This window comes from Suricata suricatta, chromosome 5 (genome assembly GCF_006229205.1).
Source record: "Suricata suricatta isolate VVHF042 chromosome 5, meerkat_22Aug2017_6uvM2_HiC, whole genome shotgun sequence".
Classification (NCBI taxonomy): domain Eukaryota; kingdom Metazoa; phylum Chordata; class Mammalia; order Carnivora; family Herpestidae; genus Suricata; species Suricata suricatta.
This window is the reverse complement of record NC_043704.1, coordinates 85,687,071-85,702,196: the sequence shown is the minus strand read 5'-3', so window position 1 is coordinate 85,702,196 and position 15,126 is coordinate 85,687,071. Positions and strand designations below refer to the sequence as shown.

General features: G+C 35.9%; 1 long non-coding RNA gene across 1 annotated transcript; it reads right to left on the bottom strand.

Annotated features, from left to right (window-relative positions):
• Positions 1–2,902: 2,902 nt before the first annotated feature.
• LOC115292737 lies at positions 2,903–14,854 on the bottom strand. The gene is made up of 3 exons (XR_003909110.1): positions 14,787–14,854; positions 3,267–3,457; positions 2,903–3,011 (listed from the first exon to the last, which is right to left on the bottom strand). It is a non-coding gene; the product is annotated as an uncharacterized LOC115292737 (long non-coding RNA).
• Between the last annotated feature and the right edge of the window lie 272 nt (positions 14,855–15,126).

The window sequence follows — 15,126 nt, the reverse complement described above, 5'->3', positions numbered from 1 at the left end:
GGGGGCAGAAAATTTATCTGAAGAAAGAGTAGCTGAAAACTTCCCTAATTTGGGTAAAGGAACAGATACCCAGATCCAGTAGGTACACAGAGCCTCAGCAAAAGAAAATAGTTATACACAGAAACCCCATAAGGCTGTAAGTCAATTTTTCATAAGAAACTTTGAAGGCCAGAAGTGAATGGTATGATATATTCAAAGTGCTGAAAGAAAAAAACCCTGCAAATATGAATACTCTACCCAGCAAGATTATCATTCACAATAGAAGGAGAGGTAGAGTTTCCAGACAAACAAAAGCTAAAGAGTTCATCACCACTAAACAGGCTTACAAGAAATGTTAAGGGGAAATCTTTGAGTGGAAAGGAAAAGTCATACTCAGGAGTAAAATAATTATGAAAGAAAAAATGCACAGGTAAATGCAAGTGTATGATAAAATTGATGGATTAATCACATATAAAACCAGGATGGGAATTAAAGCACAAAACCAATTATAAATTCAGTAAAATCAATTATATCTATAGATATAAAATCAGTAAAATCAATTATATCTATAGAAATCAGTCAAGAGACTCACAAAATAAAAAGAAGCATAATATCATACACATCAACAAGAGTACCACTTACATCAATGAATAGATCATGTATATAGAAAATCAACAAGGAAACAATGGCTTTGAATTACACGCTGGGATGGATTTAATAGATATATTGAGAATATTTCATCCTAAGGCAGCAGAATACACATTCTTTTCGAGTGCACATGGAACATTCTCCAGAACAAATCACATCCTAGGTCACAAATTAGGCCTCAACAAGTACAAAAAGATTGAGATCATACCATGCATATTTTCCAACCTTAACACTACAAAACTTGAAGCCAACCACAATAAAAAATTTGGGAAGACCACAAATACACATAGGTTAAAGAGTATCCTACTAAAGAATGAATGAGTCATTCAGGAGAGAGAGACAGAGAGAGAGAGAGAGAGAGAGAGAGAGAGAGAGAGAGAGAACGAGAAACCACGAAACCGACCTCTATTGTAGAGAACATTGTCATGGTGACCAGAGGAGAGGGGAATGGGGGTTGGATGAAATAGGTGATGGGGATTAAGGAATGCACTTGCTGTGATGAGCACCACATGATATACAGAATTGTTGAATCAATATATTATAACCCGAAGCTAATATTATACTGTACTTAACAGGAATTATTTTTTAAAAATTAACAAAATTTTTTAAAATGGGCAAAGAGCTTGAATAGATTTTTTTTCCAAAAAAGACATACAGATGGCCAACAGACATATGAAAAGATATTTGACATCAGAAACCATCAGGGAAATGCAAATCAAAACCACAATGAGATATTACCTCACAACACCTATCAGTATGGCTAGGATAAAAATTAAAAAAATTAAAAAAAGAAGAAATAACAATTGTTGGTGAGACTGTGGAGAAAAAGGAACTCTTGTGCACTATTGGTGGGAATGTAAATTGGTACAGTCTTTGTGGAAAACAGGACAGAGGTTTATCAAGAAATTAAGAATGGAATTATCATCTGATCTAGTAATTCCTTTACTGGGTATTTACCCAAGGAAAATTAAAACACTAATTTGAAAAAATATATGCATTCCTATGTTCATTGTAGCACTGATTATAATAGCCAATCAGGTCATGATCTCACAGTTCATGAGTTCAAGCTCTGCATCAGGTTCTATGTTCACAGTGCCAAGCCTGCTTCTGATCCTCTGCCTCCATCTTTCAGCCTCCCCCTCTCTCTCAAAAATAAATAAATGTTAAAAAATTTTTTAATTATAATAGCCAAATTATGGTACCAACCCAAGTGTCCATTGATAGATGAATAGATAAAGAAGATGTGATATAAAAATATATGTATATGAAATATATATAGGAATATTTATTAGCGAGCCATAAAAAAAAGAATGAGATCTTGGTATTTTTGACAGCATAGATGGATATAAAAAGTATAATGGTAAATGAAATAAGTCAATCAGAGAAAGAGAAATATCATATGATTTCACTCACATATGGAATTTAAGATATAAATGAATAAACAAAAAAGAAAAAAGATTAACAAAAAAACCAGACTCCTAAATACAGAAAACAAAGTGGTGGTTGCCAGAGGGCAGATGGGTAGGAGAAGGGACAAAATAGATAAAGTGGATTAAAAATACTCTTTTCTTAATAAGCACTGAGTAATGTATAAAATTGTTGTATCATTAAATTGTAGACCTGAAACTAATATTACTGTATATTAATTATCTTAAATTAAAAAAAGAAAGATATGTGAGAGTATGTAGCTACAATAAAATTAGTCTGCACAATAGTATGGCTGGAGATAATAATATAATAATACGGATTTTGCATTGAAAGAAACAGGATGATTAAATATAGTGTGTCTCTGTTTCTCACTCCTGATGAAAGAAATAGACTTGAAATAAAAATACGCACCACTCTCATAACATTATCTTTACAGAGCTGGGGAAAGGAAATGGGCTAATTGGTATAATATTTTGTTACAGAAGTGAATATGAGGGGTGGCCTGCCTATGTTATTACGACCTTTTAACACGGACATGAGGTTTCTTGCCTTTCTGCGACTCAAACCCTTGTATAAGCCTAACATCTTCTCCTAATAAATCCCACCCACTCCAACCCCATTCTGCCACAATTCACTTGCAAAGAAAATGGTATGTATTTAGGGCACTCAGTGAGTAGCAACAAAAGTAAGACAAGTGTGTCTTCCTGACAACAGCAGTTTTGGGGACTTTAGGGCCAATGAAGCCACAGGGAAGCTGAGCTGGAGACAGTTTTGCATTGTGAATCATTATCAAAATTAGAGCTCAAATCAGATTACAAAATCTTTATTACTGTGATGTTACAAAAATCCGAAAAGAACACAGCTGGATTCTCAGATGACAGGTAGATCTTCCAATTTCTGGCTGAAGACACCTCAATTTTGTGGTAATAAATTGTGCAAATTTGATATGGACATCACTGTAATGGGATACATGTGGAACCCTACTAGGTTATTATTACAGTGACTGTTTTCTGGCAGTAAGACTTACTTTATGATAAACATTTAGCAGCATATGGGACTCCCCGCCCCCCCATAGAGAACTCTCCCCACACAAAAACTTTCTGGAATTTAATTAGCTTAATTTACTGGAAGTTTAGCTTTCAGCTGAATGGTAAACAACAGCAGCATTAAAACCTCCTTGCCTATATTTCCAGTTTTAACTCTTTACTTACCTTCTTCAAATTCATTCTTCAGCCAACGCATTCTGCTTACTGCCTCTGACCCTAGGTTGCATTTTCCTTATCTTTTTCCGTCTTCTCTCCTCTTTCAAGCCCTTTGAGATCCAGGTTAACATCATGACTCTTCTTCCATAAAACCTTGCTCAATCTCTATAGTTTGAAGTGATTCTCACTCCTCTGAATTCCTATAACAAATAGAGTAAATTTATGGAAAGCTGTTGTAAACCATAACAATAAATGTTTGATATATTATTGTAACATTTGTACCTCATAATTCTACTGGACAATTTTTTCCTGTGTATGAATTTTTATTCATCTTTTGTTTCATGAGACCCCAAGATGATCTCAGGTTCAATGATTTACTAGCAGAACTCACAGAATTCAGAAAAGCTCTTATATTCACAGCTGCAATTTATCACAGTGAAAGGATACAGATTAAAATCAGCAAAAGCAAAAGATGTATAGGACAAAGTCCAGGAGAAACCAGGCACAAGCTTCCAGTTACCCTCTCCTATTAGAGTTGCACAGACAGCACTTAATTCTTCCAGAAACAATGTGTGACAGCATCTGTGATGTATTTATCAGCCAGAGATGCTCACTAGAACCTTGGTGTCCTAGGTTTTTATTGGGAGTTAGTCATGTAGCAACTCCATGCTTACCCTTTCCCCACCCACCAGAGGTCAAACTAACACAGCATGGCTGAGGAAGGATAAAAACAGGCATTCACCATAAATTTCCCTGTTAGCATAAACCATCTTCTGTGGTCCAAGGTCTCAGGTCTATAATGATACTCTTTTCAGGCATGATAATTCCAAGGGCTCAGAGTTTGTCTCCCAGGAGCTAGTCAAGAGCCAGTCCCTCTGGGATATGCGGGATTTGAGCACACCAAGCTCACTGAGTTAGTGCTCAGTGCAAATGCATTTCATTTGGTGATATTCAGCTGTATCACAATATCTGATGATTCTTCGGTGTCAGTGTAGAGCAGAATCTACATTTTCTCCTCTGTATTTAGTTATTACTCAATAAATATTTGAATTTTTGCATCATTATACATGTTCTATTCATTACTTCATATACCAAAATAAATTGTTCAGCTTTTGTTATAGCTTTCCTCTGCAGAGCAACATAAAGAATGTCAATTCTTGGCCAAATTCTCCTCTTTATCACAATGACATATTTCTTTAGTTATTTCATCTAAGTTTATGCAACTAGAGCAGCAGCTAGAGTGACATTTTTCAATAGAAAGTGGGACTATGGAGTGTGTACAGTGCCCATTTGCATCATAAAACTAGAACAAATAAATGTGAAACCTGAGTTGTTTCTATGAGGCCTGATGAATCCTCCATCTATTTAAAGTAAAGGACTTATGTTGAAAGTTGCACATATGGTTTTTTGCTGTTGTTGTTTTAAATGTTAATTTGTTTACTTTGAGGGGGGAAAGGGCGAAGAGAGAGAATCCCAAGCAGGCTCCATGCTATCAGTGTAGAGCCCGACATGGAACTCAAACTCACAAACCATGAGATCATGATCTGAGCCAAGATCTCAAGAGTTGGACACTTAACTGACTGAGCCACCCAGGCATGCCAATATTTTTTAAATAAGTAAAAAAAAGACCAGAATGCCTAGATTTTATGTAAATAAATATGATTTAGCTAAGAATACTATCAGTAATGAATATCAAACTAGTTTCAAAGCAAGAGTGTATGGGGTGAGAGGCAAAATAATGTCATAATAAGAGTATGAAACTAGATATCAGGACTCCTGCTATGACAAGGACAATGTTATATGTTTACCACACTTTTAGGAAATCCATATTTCCCAGCTGTCCTGACAGTTAAGTTGAGGTCATCTGATTAATTCTCTTGAGTGAAATCTAACATGTCACTTTCAGTCCCAGGCAGCTAAAAGTGAGTGGAGGCTAAGTGTTTCAGAAGATAGGATTGCTTGACCTCTCTTAGACTTTATAAAAGAAGAAACAAATGTTTGTTGTGTTAAATCCATTGAGATTTTAGGCCATTTGTTACTGCAGTCAAACTTAGCCTGACCTGGCTACTATCCCTGCACCATAATAACAACTCTGCAACTAGCAGTACAGTTGACCCTTGAACAATATGGGAGTTAGAGGTGCCAAGCCTCCTACAATTGAAAATCCACAAATAATTTTTGACTCCACCAAACCTTAACTACTAACAGAAGTTAACAGTCTATTGCTGACCAGAAGCCTTGCCTCTAACATAAAGAGTTGGTTACATATTTTGCATGTTACATGTATTATATGCTATATTCTTACAGTAAAGTAAGCTAAAGAAAAAGAAACATTAAGAAACCATAAGAAAGAGAAAAGACATTTATAGTACTAGACTATATCAAAAAAAATCCATGGATTTCAAACCCCTGTTTCAGGGTCAACCATACAATCAAAGGCAAGAGGCTTCAATTCTTCAGCTTCTAGTTTCCTGGAGCATAAAATGTATATGTTAGCTCTGTGTAAAAGTCCTCTTAATTAAAAATGGTCATACAATTGGTTAAAAATAGGGGTCTGGTAGATTCAATTACTGAGTGTCACTTAACTGTGATGTTAATCTCATTTGTCCTCTTCCACAAAATGAGGATTTTAATACATATAGTAAAAAAATTTTTTTAACTTTTATTTATTATTAAATAAGGCTCTGAGCTGTCAGCACAGACGGTGGTGCTATAACCCACAAAAGATGAGATCATGACCTGAGCCGAAGTCAGACACTTACCTAACCGAGCCACCCACGTGCTCCCAGATCATCATTTTTAAATTGCACATAGAAAGTACTAGCCTGGTATATAGAAAGAGTTCTAAAAGTCAACAATCAATACTCATATCCATAACAATAATAAGCACATTGTTTAGAAAGTTTACAAATCAACAATAAATTTTGTTTTCTAAGTATCCTTGGCTCAACGATGACATTGGTAATGGTAGTAAATGCCGTGTATATCCAGCATTCTTTTTTTTTTTATGTTTTATTTATTTTTGATACAGAAAGAGACAGAGCATGAGAGGGGGAGGGGCAGAGAGAGAAGGAGACACAGAACCAGAAGCAGGCTCCAGGCTCTGAGCTAGCTGTCAGCACAGAGCCCGATACGGGGCTCGAACCCACAAATGTAAGATCTGACCTGAGCCGAAGTCGGAGACTTAACCGACTGAGCCACCCAGGCGCCCCTATCCAGCATTCTTAAGCTCCCTCCTAACAGAAAAAGATAACAGAGATAGCCTCTCCATTATTGTCTTGTAGTCATGTTTATGTTACCAAAAAATGAGAAAACTTAGTTCACTCTCGTTCATGGAACTCTTACAGCATGAAACAAAAGTAAAAATGTTCTGCTAGGGTGCTCCAGTGTCAGACCCTGCTTTTATGATAAAGAAAAATAACAAATGTTTTTCCCCAGAGCAGTATTCCCAACTATGAGACATAGGGTCATTTTCAATTTCCTTGAATATATCTAAAAATGCCTCGTTTCTATCTGAAGAGCAAGTTCATTCTGAAGCAAATATGTAAATATTAATGTATCGACTGTGTATTATAACTGCTTTAAAATTGTTTTAATGCTGAACAGATAGTGTACAAGCTGATCTGTGGTCTACTGGGTATCATTGTCCACCTCTTTCTACGTATCCTCTGTCTCATAGGTAAGATGTCAAAACTACATTTTCCAGAACACCTATCTGAGCCAGATTCTGATAATGAAAAGCACTTAGGCTAGATTTGGAAAGTGAAGAGAAGCCAGGAGTCTCCACTAGCAGTGTGAGTAGATGAAGAGGCTAGTAAAGGTCTACAGACAAAACTTCAGAGAATTATCCAATTTGAGGCCCCAGCTGGAATGCTTAAAGTAACATCTGTTTTAATTTTTTTAAATGTTTATTTATATTTGAGAGACAGACAGACAGACAGACAGACAGACTGCATGAACAGGGAAGGGGCAGAGAGAGAGAGAGGGAGACAGAATCTGAAGTAGGCCCCAGGCTCCGGGCTGTCAACACAGAGCCCAATGTGGGACTCAATCTCTCAAGCCAAATGAGATCATGACCTGAGTCAAAGTTGGATGCTCAACCCACTGAACTATCCAGGTTCCCCACATCTGTTTTTCTGATTAAAATCTGACTGACTTATATTATAAATATTAGTAAAGATTTTCTTGGAACTGCTTACAACAATAGATTAAGAATAAAAAATTAAACCCTATTAAAAGATTAGAAATTTTTTTAAGTTTATTCATTTATTATTTCAGAGAGAAAGAGAAAGAGAGTACATGCACACAGAAGTGGAGGAGGGGCAGAGAGAGGGAGACACGGAATCCAAAGCAGGCTCCAGGCTCCAAGTTGTCAGCAAAGAGCCCAGCACAGGGTTCAAACCCACCAACCATAAGATTATGACCTAAGCCAAAGCCAGATGCTTAACCGACTGAGCCACCCAGGCACCCCAAGATTAGAAAATTTTTAACCTTTTCTCTTAAAATTCATTTCAAACTATACTCAAGAAATTTTATTAGATTGCAGTTTAATTCCTTTTTAATGCTACATAATGTTATCTTTCTTTTGCTTTAGGCCCAGTGTTATTTTTTACTACTGTATAGGTCCTTAAAATGAAGTTGGAAATAATCAGTACCCACCAATAGAAAATTTAAATTTTCTGTTAATAGGGGCACTTGGGTAGTTCAGTTGGTTGAGTGTCCAACTTCAGCTCAAGTCATGATCATGCAGTGTGGGTTTTGAGCCCTGCATCAGGCTAACAGCTCAGAGCTTGGAGCCTAATCCAGATTCTTTCTCACTCTCTCTCTGCCCCTCCCCTGCTTGCACTCTGTCTATCTTTCTCAAAAGTAAATAAACATTAAATATATTTTTAAATTTTTCTGTTATAAATTGTACTTGGCCAGTCTTTACAGATTCTTAAAGGTACCTCAGAAGAGATAGAATACCAAAGAGACTAATTTTTATTTTTTTTAATGTTTTATTTATTTTTGATACAGAGAGACAGAGCATGAGAGGGCAAGGGGCAGAGAGAGGAGACACAGAACCGGAAGGAGGCTCCAGGCTCTGAGCTAGCTGTCAGCACAGAGCCTGACGCAGGGCTCGAACCCACAAACGTGAGATCTGACCTGAGCCAAAGCCGGAGGCTTAACCGACTGAGCCACCTAGGCGCCCCAGAGACTAAGTTTTAAAATATTTTCCCAAGGTCCCTTATATCTACAAATTAAATCAAGAAACATGTACTGAGCACTTATACTGCTTGGGCTCTTTAAAAGCTTAGAATTCGTTGTTTTTTGTTTCCCCCTAGGAAGTGTGTCTTGGGTTTTTCCCTTATTATTTTCTTTACTTTTTTTTCCTCTTCTTTTTTTGGTGGTGGGGGTGGTTATGTTTAAATGAAGTTGCTTTTACAACACCAAAGACTTAATCATCCATTTCCTATATAAAAGGTAGCTACTTTTTTGCATGGACCTCAAGTATATTGTAGTGTAGAGGTGGAATTTAAGGAAAGGTATTAAGCAGGCTGTGTTTTAGCTTATGGGCAAGTACTAAATTGTATCATGTATCTTGAATGTATCATAGATAAGCTGCTATATAATGATTGCCACTTCAGATAGCTGTGAAATTAGGTCATTAACTAGTTGTTACTTAACCTTCTAATTTCTGTATAAGTCTAATTACATGAAATAGAAGTTGGGGTTCTGATTTTTTACTTTGCTTATCCATTTGGAGTGTCATTGTAACTACTGTATTGTAAATGATGGAAAATAATTGCATATGTTAAAAAAATAGCGTTATATTCTAAAAAAATAAAAAATAAAGTAAAAAAATTTAAAAAAAATTTAAAAAAAAAGCTTAGAATTCAGCAAGAAAAATACAAGCATGGGAATGTAGAAAACAATGAAACATGTTTAAATAATACTTCAAGACAACAGTAGATGGGGGCACCTGGGTGGCTCAGTTAGTTAAGTGGCCAACTTCAGCTCAGGTTATGATCTCACAGTTCCTGAGTTCGAGCTCCATGTCAGGCTCTGTGCTGACAGTTCAGAGCCTGGAGCCTGCTTCTGATTCTGTGTCTCCCTCTCTCTCTCTGACCCTCCTCTGCTCATGCTCTGTGTCTCTCTCAAAAATAAATTTTAAAAAAGTTTAAAAATTTTTTTAAAAAGACAACAGTAGATGAAATGTTGCAAGGTAATGGAAGAGTCACTGCTCATATTATTTACCAGAAGACTCAGAGAAACTGTGGAGTCATTTCATGCAGACTTTCTCTGCCTTGGGGCCAGCTTTAAATATCACTAATAAAAGTTCTGCTTAATGTCTTGGTATAGCCTTCTAGCAGAGCCCCTCATTCTAGATGATATAAGGCCAGTCAGGCTCACAACAGTAATATTTGGTTAATGATATGATGAACTTTGTCTTACCTAAGTTTGCTCTCTTTCTCTACCTTTTTATGAAGGTATAGTGTGATATCTCTAGTTCTTGTCGAACTGTTAATCATAGGTGAAGACTGAATAGGCAAGAAACCTCAATTATCAATATACGAGGAAATTAATCCATTTGCTTTAGTTTGGGTGTTAAATATTGTATAAGAAACCAAAGGAAACAGGATCACCCTAAAAATATTTCCAACTGGTGTGAGATGTTACTAGGAGAGGTCTTCAGGCTCGGCAATGGGCTATATGTCAATGACAAATTAAGTCAAGCATATTCAAGACATAGAAACCACCTATCTATTCCTCATATTCCTCTTTTAACTCTAATACTTCTTTTTGGGACTTTCCACTGAATGAGCCTGGATTTTATGCACAGAAAGTCATTCATTAGTGCACAGCAGAAACTGAGAACATGCTCAAAACATTACAGGCCAAAAGAAAGGATTAAACTAAAAGAGAAGGTAAACAAATGTCACAAAGCCTCCCCTGGAGTAACCTGATCTTCCTTTATCCATATACTCAGGCACTTTTTATCTATTATATGTCCGTTTGTCCTTTTTAAGCTTTAATAATCTAGAGTACATTTATTCACTGAAGGTAAGGACAAGCACAAAAGTTCCTTGAATTTTTCTCCAGTTCTGTATTCCTCCCACCTACCAGTTCTATCATTAAGTCAAATTCCAAAATTTCAAATTTTATGAAGGAGGGAATTTGGCTTGCTTCCAATTTTCTGGGTCTTACCATCAGAAAAGTAAATAGTTAAGTAGAAGATTTACAATTCACTCTCTCCAGTTAACAGGGAACACCTCCAGGAAAGGAAAAAGAAGATGACTCTGTCAAATATCCTCCTAAACAGGCTAAGACTAATGACTCCTAGCAAACAAACTAATGGTATTTGCTTAGCATTACAGTCCTCATCGATAGCAGGATACACCTGTTATAAAATTATTTATGGTAATAACATACCTGGAATCTATGGATTTATAGACTGCTTCATGGAAAATGTCATATAAACTACATAACTATCTGAGTTTAAAATGGAGATGCTTTACAACTCAAACAGCTTTTCCTCCATAATTAACTGTAAACCTCACTGGAGACTTCATATATTAATCTGAGCCCAGGGATCATCCTGATGCAGAGGGAAAAAAAGGACCCAGTACATTTCCCTATTCTAGATCTCTCCTCTGCTTTACCCATGGCCTGAATGTGTCCCTGAAATCATTATTAAAACTTGTTCTTGGCCAAAATCTCTCATTCATATGTCCAATTTTGATAACGCAATCTTTGTATTATCTCACCATCTAATCATACTGATCACTTCTCTGACTCTAGCATCAAGCCCAGCCTTGAAGAAAGTGTTCTACTGAGTCCTTGGGACTCAGTCACTGCTCAGTATCCCAGCTCTGTTAGCCAGGTCTTCCCTGGTTTCTGTCTCCTGAAACATCTCTTGATAAATTTGTTATAAACTTTAGAATTTGCAGGACTAAGGGCCTACATTTTAATGCCAGTCTCTATAAGAGATTTGAGTTTTGTTCCACAGCTTAGCACAATGACTACTGATATTATGTCTGTGGAAAGATGTGACTGGTTTGACTTATGTGCTTGACTTTAAGAGGAGCACTCACTCCTGGGCTCTTGCCATTTTTTGTATCACGTGTTGTAAACACAATGGATCCCTTGTATGCTGAAACCTCCAGAGGACTCCACAAAACCATAGATACCATTTTCTTCTATTTTTTTTTAATAATTGTGGCTGGCCTTCTTCCCACCTAGATCATAAGAGTAATTCCAGATTCAGCCCTCCTTAATCTGCCTCTCATGACATTATATGTGACAGGTACTATATCTTACTATTAATTTATATTCCACTTACTACAGAACACATAGTATATACTCAATAATTGCCTGTGAATAGAGAGAAGAGAAAGAACCCACATAATGACTACAGATTACTATACTTTCTGCGCATCAGGCACACTGTGAGGAACATTACTGTATATAATTTCAAATCCTCAAAAAATATCCTGGAAAAAATCCATCATTTTAGTGATGAAGAACATGAAACTTAGGAACATCAGCTTTGTCCAAGGCTTTCCAGCTAGCTAGCAGAGCTGAGATAGATAGTCCTTTGCTAGTTCCAGGCCCATGACACCACAGTGGCTTCTTCTGCATTCTTTATTTGATTATCCTCCAATTTTGTCCAGGAGCTAAAGTAAAGGAACTTTATCAACTGAGTGTTGAGAATTCAACAGAAACAAGCAAAACTCTATTTTAGGATTTGAAGAAAGATGGCACAGGACTCCAGGGATTTAGCAGAAACAGAAAATGGAAAAACACATGACAGAAACCACTTCATATTAATTACTTTCCTACTTCATTTAAATTCCTTGCAAAGAGGTTCTCAGCATTGTTCAGATTGCTTTGTTTCCCCTTTATTGTTTTCTAACACACAATGAAAAATTCAATTTAATCATGGGCTACATAGTTTTCATTTGGAGGGTTGAAATTAGAAGTCATGTAGCTCTAGACCTATCTTTAAAAATTACTTACAATTATTTACACTGCAATTCTGTCAGTAATGGTTTTTCACACTCATATGCAGAATCTAATTCAGAGGCTCCTCAAGTGAGAAGTTCTATTTTTACATTTAACCACTGAAGAGAAAGCATATTTAACAGAAACATCTTTTAAAATGAACATGGAAATGTACTGATCATTAATCAAACAAGAACAGCTACTTTTTAAGGCAGAATAATGTAGAAACCAATCTGCCCCAATCCTTCCGGGGTCTCTGAGCAACCTCAAGTGATTTCTCAAGTCACTATACAGTACATTTGGCACTAGATCTTAACCTCCTGAACAACATATGTATTTCAGTGCTAGGGAAACATGCACTAGACATTTAACAAAGGTTTCTTAACAGATGTTTGTCAACTAAACTGAAAACATGTCTGCCTCTGCAAGAGGAAAGGAAAGAATGGAATAGTAAGAGAAAAAAGGAATGTAACAAATGACCTTTTATAATTTCTTCTTTTTCTAAGCTCCTATAGCAATATTAGAATTCTTTTATCCAATGAACACTTATTTAGTAACCACTATGTGTTCAGAGGCAAATAGGAGATGATAAGAGATGTATTATCTCTGTCCTTTTGAAAATTATGTCATATTAGGAGAGACAACAAACAAATATTAAAGAGGACATTTTCTACCCAGGAAAAGTAGAGAATCCTATGAAAGCATCTAACAAACAGACCTCACCTAACATGGAGAATATGGAAAGGGATCTATTAGAAAGTGTCTGAGTGGCTCGGTCAGTTAAGCGCCCAACTCTTGGTTTTGGCTCAGGTCATGAACTCACGGTTCGTGAGTTCAAGCCCCATGTGGGTCTCTGAGCTGTACATGTGGAGGCTGCTTGGGATTCTCTCTTTTCCCATCTCTCTGTCCTCCCCTTTCAAAAACAATTTTTTAAAAAAGAAAGTAACATTTAAGCTTAAAAAAAGAGTAAGGATTAGCTAGACCTCAAAATTTGATTGGAAGGCTAAAAGAAGTTTTTTTTAAATCTAAGTAGTTTTTGAAATTCGTAAACAATTTAACAACATATCCTTAATCTAAAGAAAATAAAAAATGAAGCAAATATTAAACTATTCTCAGTAGATTTATTTTTTTTATAGAAGTACAGCAATTCTGAATCGTTTTGGTATGTTTCATAGAAGAGAACAATTAAATAAACACATTGATGTTAGGATCCCAGGATCTCACTGCAAAGGGAGATTACAAATGGAATTAGGGGAGTAAAGAAAGAGCCCTACAGAATTTGGATTGAAATGGCAAATCTCAATATAAACTTGTGTGTATGTGTGTGCATGTGTGTGTGTGTGTGTGTGTGTGTTTTATAGGGAATGAGTATGTGTTTTCTAGCTTTCTTTGCTGAAAGGAAGCAATGAAATCCATCAGCAGGGAGAACATTAGCAAATAGGTCTCTATTTCTAAATACTTTTCCACACTAAAAGCATCAAGAGCTCCTAGGAAAATATGGAAGTGCTCAAAAATATGGGGGCATACTAATGAAAACAAGAACCACTTTAATGGAGCCCCCTTGGTCACATATAGGGCAATTTAAACACCAAACTAAAGACAATAATTCATTGAATAAAATGCCTCCACAATGCTGATCAGATTGATAAGAAGGAAGAATTTTTCTTTAGATAAACTACCAGCTAATAAATACATAAGAAACAATGGAGTTAGAAATTATTTTTATATCAACAATATATGTAAAAACTTCAGATAAAATTAAAAACTGCTAAATATAAAGCATTTGAAGATATAGCTACTGAAAAGAGTAAGAATCAGCAAAGGATCTTGCATCTGGTAGAATTTATATATATTTGCAAATACAAAAGTATCCATTTGTAGAATTTAAAGTTATCTGTCAAAATAAAAGCCTCCAAAAGAACCCCTTGGTTTCTATCCATGAACTAACCCAGAAGGAATGTGCCTGTCTTCACATGCCACACTTCGGTGTAATCCCAGTTGCCAAGTTCCAAGCATGACCATTTGTTCTGTTGCACAATATAGGAAGAGAGCCCAGGGCCTCTTAGGTTTTCAAGGGTTTACACAAACACTGGAGACATGAAAACTATATATGCATTGGTTTCAAAATATGAAAAAGAGCAAATCTAAATCTATAAATATTTAATTAAATATTTAAATAAATTATAATATGCCACCTTCATTCTTAGAATTCACAAACATTGTCTTTATATTAGAAAGTAATATTTAGGTCAGACTTTTTATTTCATTAATAATTCCATACTATATATAATTATGAAGAAATCAAAACTGATTTTACTGAAATAAATTACTTAAAACTTACTGTCTTCTACCACTTTGGGGGGAGTTTCCTTACATATAATGATAGTATCAATTAAGACAGGTGAGGTAGCATGGATGAATGAACATTTCATTTAAGCACAGCTAAGTCAGTAGAGAATGCAATGTCTTTAGTAGTCACAAATTTCCCAAGTATGCAGGCTCCAATTTAACCCCCAATGTTAATATACTATCCAAAATTCTTACCCTTATCTTTTGCTGCATAAAGTCCCTCCAAATGCCCATGATCTCCAGATTGGAGTAGGAGGTTCATGTGGTCCCACCTCTAACTATTAACTTTGTTATTTTCATGGGTGGAATTTCTTGTTATAATAACATTATGATGGAACAGGGCCTAGTTACCAAGGTAGTGAAAATTGTCATTGTGTAGCTTATTCTTAGTAAAACCTTTTCCTCCATTTGGTCAAAATACAACTGGGTTCTTTGTTCCCCCTTCCTATGATGACAAAAACATTACAGTTTTCAGTTTACTTCTTATTTTGTGTGTTATTAACAGATTTTTATTTTATTTGTTACTAATAGATAT